Raw genomic sequence first — 13,845 nt, 5'->3', positions numbered from 1 at the left:
TTCCCCAACTTTCTGCGGCCTCCACTTTGAAAACCCCGGGCCTGTACCAATTATTGCACCATGCTGTCAATAAACGTAATAAAATAGTGTTTAGTAAGGCTACCAAATGTTGTGACAATCACAATAACCTACACTTTTTGTTTGTGAGTGTCTAGTCATTACCACTCTGATTCATGTCCGTTTCAGCCTGATTTTTCTGATGTTAGTTTTAATTTTTCCTTAGGCTACATGCAGTTTGAGGAAATGGATAGCAGCGGTGCTCAAGCTTCGACTAGCGCTGCTGTGTTATCGCAGGAGCATCCACAAACACCCACACCGGAGCCGACTGCAGCCACAGATGTGCCAGAGACTGAGCCAATAGTTGATAACGCTCAAACTTCGACCAGCGCTGATGTGTTATCTGAGAGAAACCCCATCAGTAGCCCAAGAGATGGACCTCTGCAACCGTTTTACAAGACCTATATCTCTGCATCAGAACATCGTATAGAGATGAGGTTTGGCTCTTTTGACTCATGCTAGCAAACAGCACTTCCAACATGCTACACATGCTAGCAGTGAATAGCTACATGCTAATAGCGATTAGTTAAGTGCTAAATCATGCCAAGATCATGCTAAGAACTCTATAAAAACTCCATAGTAACCATCTGTGACAACTACCAACCACCTAGTAACACCATAGCAACCACCCAGAACACCCTAGCAACCGCCTAGCAACACCATAGCAACCACCAAAACACCCTAGCAACCACCTAGCAACATCATAGCAACCACCCAGAACACCCTAGCAACCGCCTAGCAACACCATAGCAACCACCAAAACACCCTAGCAACCGCCTAGCAACAGCATAGCAACCACCCAGAACAACCTAGCAACCGCCTAGCAACATCCTAGCAACCACCAAAACACCCTAGCAAAATCCTAGCAACCACCTAGAATACCCTAGCAACCGCCTAGCAACACCATAGCAACCACCCAGAATACCCTAGCAACCGCCTAGCAACACCATAGCAACCACCAAAACACCCTAGCAACTGCCTAGCAACATCATAGCAACCACCCAGAACACCCTAGCAACCGCCTAGCAACACCATAGCAACCATCAAAACACCCTAGCAACCGCCTAGCAACATCATAGCAACCACCCAGAACACCCTAGCAACCGCCTAGCCACACCATAGCAACCACCCAGAACACCCTAGTAACCGCCTAGAAACCACCCAAAACACCCTAGCAACCGCCTAGCAACCACCCAGAATACCCTAGCAACCGCCTAGCAACAACATAGCAACCACCCAGAACACCCTAGCAACCACCTAGCAACACCATAGCAACCCCCCAGAACACCCTAGCAACCGCCTAGCAACCACCCAAAACACCCTAGCAACCGCCTAGAAACCACCCAGAATACCCTAGCAACCGCCTAGCAACAGCATAGCAACCACCCAGAACACCCTAGCAACCGCCTAGCAACCACCCAGAATACCCTAGCAACCGCCTAGCAACACCATAGCAACCACCCAGAACACCCTAGCAACCGCCTAGCAACCACCCAGAATACCCTAGCAACCGCCTAGCAACACCCTAGCAACCACCCAGAACACCCTAGCAACCGCCTAGCAACACCATAGCAACCACCCAGAATACCCAAGTAACCGCCTAGCAACCACCCAAAACACCCTAGCAACCGCCTAGCAACCACCCAGAATACCCTAGTAACCGCCTAACAACAACATAGCAACCACCCAGAACACCCTAGCAACCGCCTAGCAACACCATAGCAACCCCCCAGAACACCCTAGCAACCGCCTAGCAACCACCCAAAACACCCTAGCAACCGCCTAGAAACCACCCAGAATACCCTAGCAACCGCCTAGCAACAGCATAGCAACCACCCAGAACACCCTAGCAACCACCCAGAATACCCTAGCAACCGTCTAGCAACACCATAGCAACCACTCAGAACACCCTAGCAACCGCCTAGCAACCACCCAGAATACCCTAGCAACCGCCTAGCAACACCCTAGCAACCACCCAGAACACCCTAGCAACCGCCTAGCAACACCATAGCAACCACCCAGAATACCCTAGCAACCGCCTAGCAACCACCCAAAACACCCTAGCAACCACCCAGAATACCCTAGCAACCGCCTAGCAACAGCATAGCAACCACCCAGAATACCCTAGCAACCGCCTAGCAACACCATAGCAACCACCCAGAACACCCTAGCAACCGCCTAGCAACCACCCAGAATACCCTAGCAACCGCCTAGCAACACCATAGCAACCACCCAGAACACCCTAGCAACCCACTAGAAAACCCCCAACAACTTTTTAACTGTAAACTACTTTATACTTTAAACTACTTTAAACTTCAAACTGATTTAAACTTTAAACTAATTTAAACTTTAAACTACTTCAAACTTCAAACTAATTTAAACTTTAAAGTAATTTAAACTTTAAACTAATTTAAACTTCAAACTAATTTAAACTTTAAACTAACCCTAACTTCAAACTACTTTAAACTCCAAACTATTTTAAACTTCTTTAAACTTTCTGGTCCGGCTTTCTCAAGCCAACTTAAAGTTTGTCTCGACGAACTTTTTAATTCTTTTTGTTGCTCAAAAGACAGCGTTAAAGAAACGGGTATATTTTCCAGTGGATCTACCAACTTCGCTACAGACGAAATAATTCCTTCATTTACCAGTGCGATTTTTAAAACCGTTCGAATACTCTCTTGTAATTTTTTATCATTCGTGGAAAGACTAATATCATAATGTGCTGCAACTTCAATCAACTGATCTTTTGTTAATAAATTTAAACCCTGCTCAGACGGACTTTCAATAAATCCAATTATTTCGGTAGATGTCACAATTATTCCATACCAGATAGCTCTTTAACAATGAACACTTACTTTATTACCCCAACTGCAAAACCACAAAAAGATAACCTGGAAATCTAACTTCACACCCTCCCTAAACACACACCAAAAAAAACACTAAGAAGACACTAATCTTCAAGCATACAGTGGTGGGTTTTTATGCACCTGATACCGCAAGTCGAGCAGAACAACCAATTAAATTGGCGATTCCCTCAAACCTCGGCGTGCTCCCGAGACTAGTGCTCTAACCACTGATCTGCCCAAAAATAACAAACTAAAAAAAAAAACACGACATATACCCCGAAAGGAAATGTCACTAAATCCTAACAGTGAAGTCAGTCCCAAGGCCTCCCACTAAATCCAATACAGCTGTGGAAAGAAAAATAAGCATTCAAAAATAAATGCACTCGTCTCTCCTACCAATAACTTTAACACTAAGCTATAACCAAGCCAAAATATAACAACAAACCTACACAAAATCTAATAAATTAATCTCACCAAACTAATCCCAATCAATACAAATCCATAAACAATCAGCAACGCAAACCATTATCTAGGCTGTAAGCTACTTACCAAACTTGACAAAAAAAAAAAAAAAAACACTATAATTATTTCGGACGGGCCCCCATTTGTTGCGACTCCGAAGAATCACCACAAATAAAGGAGAGAACGAATACATTTCATTGCTCAGAACTGCCGTTTTATTTCACATTGTTCTTTCCAACAAGCTGGAATTCGGCTATTTACAGCTATCTGTATCGCCGTCACGTCGAACCCGAGCAGAACCCCCCTGTCAACATGACCCAACAGCTTTTGAAGAGAGCGAAGAACCTACGCACCGGTGCTCCCAATCACGCTGCAATCAGCCAGACACTTGCAGACAATACAAACACAACACAAATACACACAAAATAAGAACGGACTGACAGGGACGTCACACTATGCTTTAAGTTACTGGAGTGACTGAGGGTCCGATTTATCGGGAATGCGGTAGCAGTGCTTATCCATTTAGCTTATCCATAATATTTTTATTTTTTTGTTTATTTTTCTTATTTCTTTCAAAGTTCAAGTAGAGTGAGCAGGTATACGAAAATCAGATATGAAAGGTAACTGTGATGTAAAGACTTGAAACAGCTCTTATCATTTATGGGTTTGATGCAGAATTAGAAACAAGCGTGTTTTTAAGTTGTTATAATCAAACCTAATGTTAATGAAACCAAATCGTTTATCAGAGAATGATAAAGAGGAGGAATTGTTATGGAAAAAATTGATCTTTTCTCTATATTTTATTTTCAATGATTTAACAAATGAATGCCATACATTCATTTGTCTGTATTTTGAGTTTCTTTTATGATGTTAGTACAGCTGCAGGGGTGTGTCTGAGACTTCAGAGGTGGAAAGATTCCCGGGGGTAGGGGAGCCACAGGGGTTCCTCTGTTTCTTTTGTTTGGTGGGGGCTGTAAGAAATAGCTTTGAGGAGAACATTATAAAACTGCCAGCCAAACACCTCTGAGGGGTCTCACTCTGCCTGCAGCTGGACTGTGGGTAGACTGGGAACATTTTAAGGACAATTTTAATCCTGATGTCTCTTATGCCTGATGCTGTTTTGTTAGTTATTTGTTTTTGCCGCAACACACCTCTTGACAGAAATAAATGTTATGATGTTATTTCCACCAAAAGGTGCATCAATGTTTGGTCCAGATCTCGATTTGTCAATGCAAGAGTCCAGCACTCTGTGAAGTCTCCTCCAGCACATCCCAAACACTCTCACTGAACTAAGATCTGGACTCTGGGGTGAACATGATTCTTCATTCTCTCTCAGTCTGAGGCTTATGAATCTTCACATTACCATGCTGGAATATGACCATGATGCAGTGGTGTGAAGTATTGGAGTAAATGTAATTAGTTACTGTACTTAAGTATCTTTTTAGCTACTTTGTTGTTTTACTGAGTATCAAATACATTAGCAACTTTTACTCTCTACTTGACTTATTTTTCATTCTTGTTCTGTTCTGAATACCGTTCAGTTTAAAGGATTTGATGAGGAGTGAGGGGGAAATAGCCTAGTTTATAGTGTTTATAATGTTTGTAAATGTTTCTTTTTATTTACCGGTATTTAATATACATATAAATTAATATAATTGTTTGCAGTTATGAGATTAACAGGTGTTTTTTTGGAGTAAGATCTTCTCTTTCATGAGATACTTCCTCTTCTTGGCCAGGTTACGTTTCTCCATGTCGTAAACTCTAGACTAGAGGCAAGGCGTCTAAATCGTGAATATTTAGGGGCGTGATATTCAAATGACGATTGTTTTCAGTGCCACATTTATCAAAGTCCGATCATTCGTACGATGGGATTGGCAGCATACAAATGTTTCATATGGAAGCTTGTCTTGTGTTAAAATATAATTGATATAAACATGCAATTCTAAGAAAAAAAGTTTATATCTCACAATTGCGACTTTATATCATGCAATAAAGTCGCAGATAAAAGATGATAAAAAGTCAGAATTGTGAGATATAAAATCGCAATTACCTTTATATTTTGTGGTGGAAACAAGCTTCTATACAGGTGAACTGTCACGATTTTGGTTTTGTTCTTGTCATGTTTCTGTGTCTTGTCATGCTTCATGTCTGTCATGTCATTCCCTGTTTGTCATGTGATCCTGCCATGTGTCTTGTCATTTGTTAATTGTCTGATCATTGTTCACAGGTGTCCCTTTTGTCATTAGTCTGTGTATTTAAGCCCTCATGTTTGCCATGTGTCTTTGTCAAGTATTGTTCTCTGTAATCACTGTTTGCGAGTCATGTTCATGTTCATGTTCATGTTCATGTTCATGTTCATGTTCATGTTCATGTTCATGTTCATATGCCACGCCATGTTTTTGTTTCACGTTTGGTTTTGTTTATAATAAACTGCACTTGGGTTCTCATTTAGACTTGCCTCCAGTGGATCCTTTACATGAACCCTGTGTCTTAAGGGACCGTTCGGTATTTATGGAAGGGACCACCGGAGGAAAATAGGGGAGGGTCATGTCTTTTTATTCTTTGTTGAGGGGAGGGTCATCCAACTTTTTTTAGTCTAGGGGGAGGGTCACCCAACTTTTGTGAAAACAGCAACATTTCAAAGTGGCTTGTTTGGTGCATTTTTTTTATTACATGTAGCTCTCGCGGTCTCGGCCCCCCATCGCTATCAGATGCGTCTGACCCAACAAAAATCCAGTTTGGCGCTGTTTGACAGTGCGCGCGCACTTCAGTAGGCTATGCGCTTAGAAAAAGTGCATCATGTCAGAACAGAACGCCAATGTAATGTTTACCCGGCAAAGCTTTAAAGCACGAACAAATAATTAACTTTTATGGTTGCGAATATAAAGTGCAGTGTCCTGTGAGTGTAACTCTACCGCTGCATTAACATGTGATGTGAATGTACGTCGAGTTTTACAGTATTGGGACTGAGGCGCCAGAACTGCAGCTGATAGAATGTGCGCTAGTGCGAATGCGATACTACCATATTTTAGTTTCGTTTCCACAAAAATGTTAGTGAGTAAATCTACTGAAAATTGCCACCATAACAGTGGAGTGTGATGTGTAAGATGTAGTAGGGCTACCACATCTTTAAATTACTAAGGTAGGCTACATAATAAAATACGTATAGCGCGGGGCTAGTTGTAACACGCTTGTTTTAAATACTTCCGCACATGCTTGGATGACGAAACTTTGTGTATTTACTAGTTGCCATATCAACACTATATAGAAAAAAAAAAAAATCAGCCAAAATTATTCTTTTTTTTTTGGAAGATATCCATAGACATTTATTAAAACATAGCAAAGGTACATTTCTTACTTAAGTTAATTTTTCATCTCTATTTTTTGTGTTTATTTAAAATAAGACAAATCTGATATTATTTTAATCTCCAAGATGTTATTTAACAGTTGAGATAGTTATTTAATGCTTCGCTAACTAGCAGAAGATACTAGCCGGGTTTAAATCCCAGTTGTGCAGGCGGGGCATGTTGTCACACTGCGTTACAATGTGCCCCTATTAGAAATTTTCTATTATATTCTATACTTTTATTAATTTTATTGAGAAAACGCGAGAAAAAGGTGAATAAAGACTGAGAGTCAATGTTCAGAAATTACTAATTATTTATTTGTTTTGAACTATGTTGTATAGCTGTGTTTTCCTGTGTTCGTAGTCAAAAAAAAAAAAAAAATTGTTTATATTTAATTATTAAAAATTGCCATTATTTTATATGAAAAAGTCTTTTAATTGTATTTTATTTAGAAAATATTTTAGTTTTTGTATATTTTTTTATTCGATCAGATAACATTTTAAGCTGTCATGTAATGTTACAATGTGCCCCTTACATGTTACAATGTACCCCACCTATGGGGCATGTTGTCACATTTCACTTCCATTCTTTCGGGGTATATCAAGAAAAAAGTATATACTGTATTAATAAAACAAAAACACATGATTGTAGTAGACATGTGGGAAATTAATGTGGGAAAAAAATAAATACTCTGAACCATAAGTAGATTTACACAAACTGAGAAAGTCAAAAAGCGTTACTTTGTGCCCCGCTCTCCCCTAGACCTAGACCAAAAAACTAGTTGAGGATAAATTCGTTAAAATTGGGCAATTCCAGCGTTATGGACGAGATATTTGCATTCAAAACTTGAAATATAAATTCTCAGAAAATGCATTTAATACCAATATATTGAAACGTCTGTTTATATACTCCCTTAATAAAGGAGTCAAGACATTAGAAAAATATCAGTCTACACATGCGTTTTATATTTAATATGAGGGAAATACACATGTGACGTGACACAAAAAATCTTTAACTTTTAGGTGGCAAAATATTTTTTATTAATTCTATGAATTACACTGCGCAAACCAAAAGATGTATACCCACCGGATGAAGAAGGGTCGGCCTCCACAGAACATAAAATATTATTTTTATTTTATTTTTCGTGTTCGCTTTTATGAGGAAAAAAACAATGTTACGGACGTGACAGTTCTCCGTTACGGACATGACTGCTCTGAAAGCGGCTTTAAAACTTTCATAGAGACCTCAAACAGAAAGCACAAAGCCTTTCTTTAAAGTGAATTTCGTTTTTTTTATTAATTGTATCTGAATTTTAATCAATGTTTCATCAATCAATTGCCTGGATTTAAGTCAATATAGTAGAAAATAGATAATCATGACACGGAGGCGCCGGTGAGTGAACTGGACTCTTGTCTCATAAATGAACCGAAACTCAGCGTAAGGTACTTGCCTCACAGACCTGAGACATGTATAGAAAGCTTGAAATGTCTACTTTTAAACAGAACAGTTCAAAACGAAAGAAAACAGACTGCTCTCGACTTAATCTGTATGAAATGTTCATTTCTCTCTGGCGCGTTGACTACTGCGAAGATCGCGAGTCAGCATCGTTCTTCATCTTTGCAGTTGACATAGAAAACACTTGTTTATTAATAAACAGTTAAAATGTCTCCTTGCTATATTTGACATATTCATAATCATTACTTTTGCCGGTTCTTTGTGACAGCTTTTAGATGCTTTATTGCAGTGCTGTGCCACCCACGTTGAACGCGTCACACCGCATCAGCACCGAAAACATGATTTTTTTCAAATCTAAAATCAAAAATCGTGATACAAACCGAATCGTAGGTTTGGTCTATCGTTACAGCCCTAGTAAGATGAGAAAGCAGGAGTTTATGGTTGTAAAAAAAACAATGGCTATCTGAACATCTTTGCCTAGCCCAAACCAGAAGTAATTATCGGGGAGGGTCATGCCTTTTTTCACAATCATTTTGGAGGGTCATAGAAAAAATTATTGCTGGCGAAGGGAGGGTCATGTATTTTTTGTCTACAGATCTCAAAACTCCTCCGGTGGCCCCTTAAATAAAAAACAAACAGTCCCTAAGATGATTTCTGCGCTCGTTTCTATGTTAGATTGATAAAAGAGGCCCATTAAGTCTAAGCACACGGAAAAAGAGAATTCTTTATGGCATGAATGAAATGAGATAAACAAATTACATTTGTGGAAGACTGCCTCTCACCAGTCATTGAGATAACAGTATTTTTCCAAAGGCGTAACCCTGTCACGATAAATTATTGAAGGACTTCCTACCGGTGGAATCAAGCAGTTGTTGTGACAACAGTCTTTTTGTCACGGGTTGTGTGGATCAAGACAAACGCACAACGAAGAAGAAGTATAGCAGTGTTTAACAAGGCAAACACCAACTCAAATGAGCAGCCAACACACACTGATGAGACCCGACAGTGAAACTCAAACAGAACAGAACTTAAGTGTGTAAATAATGAAACACACACACCTGACATCATGATGAGATCAAATAAACCATGACAACTAAGGCGGGAACGGTGTAAAACACAAACACACGTGGTGTGACATTTTGTACCCAGTCTTGATAATGCAGCATGAAGCCTTTCTCCTCGCTCCATATAACGCTTGCATTAATCACTGGTGATGAACAGTAAATAAAGCATTAAAAAAATGTAATTCAGTCTAAACAGAAAGATATGTTTGTGACCTTCTCCACAGCACATTGTTGGAGATTTCTCACTTCTGTGGTTTTCTACAGGACATTGCTGATGTGATTATCATAGCAGGCCTTTACTTCTTTCATTACTACAGTTTTCGACTGAATATACAGTATTCTATCAACTTGTATACAGTAATTACCTTTGCACATGTGAAAGAAAAAAAAAATCCTTGGATGGAAACCTGGCTAAATCATGAAGCCAAACTTCATGCACTGTAAAAAACACTAAAAAAGTCTATTTTACTGTAGATTTCACATGTTGTTGTTTTTTACAGTGTATAAATTCGGAATAGGCTGTTGCTCCCATTTTATAAAAAATAACAAGCATTCTTTGCAATCAACAATCTAATAAAAGTTATCAGAAAAAGAACAGGTACCACTGCACCCATTTCTGTATATTGCTTGATAGTCAAGTCTAAATGGTCTTTAAAAATGATACTTGTAATAAAAAAACAATTAATGTATATTATAACATATAATAAAGTTTTGTTTCAAAATGGATGAGGAAAATATAGCACATTGAAAATCTGTGCAGTTCGTCAAAAAAGAAATAAGAAGAAAAAAAAGAGGAAAAACGTTAAACGAAGGAAGGCTGTTGGAGTTTCCAATAGCCTACTGACAAAAAAAGAATGTTAACGTCTGTTTATCTGAATAAATTAAATTAGTCATAAAATCAGTATTTCATGGTCAGAAGCTGGCTCCTTGACAAATGAAAATCACAAACATGACACTTGTTAATAAAATAATTTTATAAATACAATTTATTTAGCAACATGTAATATAATTTTACCTCAAATAAATTAGGAAAATAAAGGGGGATGAATCCAAAAAGCTCTAAACTGCAGCTCTAAACTAATAAGTTAAAAATAGGCCTACACAAATCAGTGTGTCTGGATAATAAAAAGCATCAGCAGCAATTTGATGTTTTTGATTGATTTGATGTTTTTGATTGATTTGATGTTTTTGATTGATTTGATGTTTTTGATCGATTTGATGTTTTTGATTGATTTGATGTTTTTGATCGATTTGATGTTTTTGATCGATTTGATGTTTTTGATTGACTTTGTTTTTGATCGATTTTATGTTTTTGATCGACTTTATGTTTTTGATTGATTTTATGTTTTTGATCGATTTGATGGTTTTGATCGATTTGATGTTTCTGAACTCTAAAACTAGCTTGATTGTTACTGTTTGAGAAGGTTCAGTCCGGTTGGATGAACTGGTTCAGTTCACTAAAAAGAACCGATTCAAAAGAATGATTCTTTCCCGAACTGGACATCACTATAGGTTTCGTTTCTCGAAAAGCCTCGCCCTGAGGAGTTTAGCTCAATCCCAACACACACAAGAGCTCATTCCGAGAGAAGATGGGTCTCTGTAAGTAGCCTACCTTATCATATCACTGCAGAATATTAATGTTGGTTTATCAGTATTAAAGGAATCTAACCCTTATTTTCTCTTCTATATTAGTAATGTTGTTAGCAGCTGGCGTTGGAGCAGGTAAAATCTAACAAACAAACAAACAACATAATTTAATGATCTATAATTAAAAAAAAATGAAATAGTCAATGTCATACTTGCCAAAGTATTTTTTTAGAGGTATTTAAAACAATCTTACGGTGTTCATCAGTTGAGATTGAAATCGTTAATATGGTTTTAATTTTCATTTTAATCATTTAATTTATTTATTTAAATTTGGCAGGATATTCCTTCCATACTGTCTAGTCTGTCGGTCTCCGTGTCCTCTTTGCTTCGCGATTTTTCTGTGCGTGAGAAAATGGATGTGTGGCGTGAGAGAGTGTGAGAGCGTGTGAAGAGTTGCGTGAGTCTCACGGTGAATGCGTGAGAGTTGGCAGCTCTTTACACAAACTCAGTGTATTATATGTATATTAATATTAATGTATCTGAATAAGTCACGGCTGAAGGGCGTTGTTAGGCATGACGCGAATATGAAACATTGGCCGAGGTCCTCGGTTAAAGCTAGCGGGTATTAATGTCTGGCTATAATTATTGTAGAAACTGTGTTACTAAGACCTTTGTACACCCAAATAGTTGAATTTCCAAAACAGCCTAATACATGAATGAACCTCATCGTCGATTATGGTCTATAACATCATAACTAACATGGTCAGGCTGGTTGTTTCCACTAATGCTGCGGCAGCTTCCCGCAAAAGCTCACTAACAGATTTCGCCATATCTCGTCGTCTCGATTACAATATAATCACATTTAAATAATTTCGTTTCACACATTCAACTCATGCGGGACATCGATGACTTAGCTAGAAGGCGTGTCTCAGCGCCGTTACTTGAATAAGCCACACCCACTCATTAACATAGAATTTGCATGCAGGTTGTCTTTGAAAATGAAAACGAAAATGAAAACTGAAATAAAAGAGGAATTAAAATGAAAACGAAAATTTACATTTGTATTTGAATTGTGTCACTATTATTGCGTGAGCATTACTAAAGAGCATTATAAAAACTGTATTTGTAGTTTCTTTTTCACGTTTGGCTTTTCATTTTAATATTGGCAGTCTTGCCTCGAGACTGTAGTGAAAATGAAATGTGAAATCACCAATTGCATTTTATTTTTCAATTTGACAGGGATAATGCTGTGAAAATGAAATCATTTAATTTCATTCTCAATTTTGTCACATATTTTGCGTGCTGTTTTCTGTAATGAAATCCTTAATATGGTTTTAATTTTAATTTTAATCATTTAATTTATTTATTTAAATTTGGCAGGATATTCCTTCCATAAGACAGAGCTGGTTACTTATGAATATGATATAAAAAAATCTCAGCTCTCAGATTCTGTCACTTTTATTACGAAATTCAAACAATAACCGTTTTGGCGCTTGTAAATGTGACGTGACAGATCCCTATAGCGGCACGTGAACCGATCATCTCTACTAGCTAGTAAATAAACACGAATGAACACGATACAGTACAACTTGCCGAAATGTATATTCCTCATACATAATATCGACCAATCAATCAAACAAAGGGGTCAATAAAACAGCTGGAGAACAATTATGTCACATTTACCTCAGGAAAGCCATTTGATGACCATAATATAGGCTATAGCATGTTAGTTGGCTAGAAAAAAAGAGCTATAGAGAGTATTTTGCTAAATGTGTACTATATTACATATTTATTATATTTTTACTTTATAATAATGATATTTTATATCATTAAATAAAGTTGTTATTATAATTAAAAAAAAAACGCATTATATTTATTTGAGTTATTTTTAACCTTAAATAATACTGCCAGCTGATAGGGCTCTCTGTATGTTTACAGCATTAGGTGAGTTGTTTTTTTCTTGAGAAAAATTAATGCCTACCTTGTGTAGCCTACTTAATATTTATCCAAATGAGTCAATATTAAATCAAATCACAATAATTGAATTGAACTGAAATAATAAAAAAGCATAGCTCACCAGAAATTGTAGCCTACCATGTAAACATTGTAACATGTCACTAAACCTAATAAAATTCAGTTTAGTTGCTAAAATGTTTTGACAATAACAATACACTTTTTGTGATGCAATAATTTTTTTACATATGCAATACGCTCTCCCGCATGTCGTGTGTGTGTGTGTGTGTTGTAGCCGGCGCAGATGTTCATCAGTTCGGAAAATAGTTTTTACGTGCATATGATATGCAGTTTATGACGTGTAATACGGACGTACTCCACACCACTATCCTACCCAAGAGGGTTAAGCCTATACTTTCTCCTGGCTCCACAGCGCGAGGCTCCGCTGACTGCGCGCGCACCAATTTGGCAGGGAGTTGAAATTCCGCACAACACAGGGATCATTCATCAGTGTGTGTGTGTGTGTTGCAGCGGGTGCAGTGATGGCTGCTCCGGTGGTTCTGGCGACCGTGGGCTTTACTGGTGCCGGGATCGCCGCGGTCTCGTACGCCACCTCGATGGCTGGTAATGGGAAGATGACCTACAGTCAATAATGCATTTGATGACTTTATTTTCCTAATGAGTTGGTCTCTGAAACGCTTGTGTGTTGTATGTGTGTGTGTGCAGGTGCCGCTGGGATCCCGGTCGTGGCTGAGGCGGCTGTGGGCGCCACAGGGGCCGGTGTGGCGGCAGTTCTGGGCCTCCTCATCTGAGCCGAGTCAATGAAACATTCTGTTCAATATACTAATAAAATTCTCTTCATTATCGCAGTCTGACTAGTCAGCGTCTCTTTACTTCGCTCTGCTTACATTAGGACAAGTGTGTGTGTGTGTGTGTGTGTGTGTGTGTGTGTGTGTGTGTGAGAGAGAGAGAGAGTTTGTGTGTGTGTGTGTGAGAGAGAGAGGGAGAGAGAGAGTGAGTGTGTGTGTGTGTGTGTGTGTGTACTGTACTTGTACAACTATCTTTGTGAGGACC

The 13,845-nt window shown here is 38.5% G+C and overlaps 1 long non-coding RNA gene across 1 annotated transcript; it reads left to right on the top strand.

The window, feature by feature from the left end:
• The first annotated feature begins 10,700 nt into the window (after nt 1–10,700).
• LOC311303150 lies at nt 10,701–13,640 on the top strand. The gene is made up of 4 exons (XR_014629722.1): nt 10,701–10,830; nt 10,924–10,953; nt 13,303–13,395; nt 13,498–13,640. It is a non-coding gene; the product is annotated as an uncharacterized lncRNA (long non-coding RNA).
• The last annotated feature ends 205 nt before the right edge of the window (nt 13,641–13,845 follow it).

This window comes from Rutilus rutilus, assembly GCF_951802725.1.
Source record: "Rutilus rutilus genome assembly, chromosome: 14".
NCBI classification, from domain to species: domain Eukaryota; kingdom Metazoa; phylum Chordata; class Actinopteri; order Cypriniformes; family Leuciscidae; genus Rutilus; species Rutilus rutilus.
The sequence above is the reverse complement of the archived record's forward strand: the minus strand, read 5'-3'. Positions and strand labels throughout refer to the sequence as shown.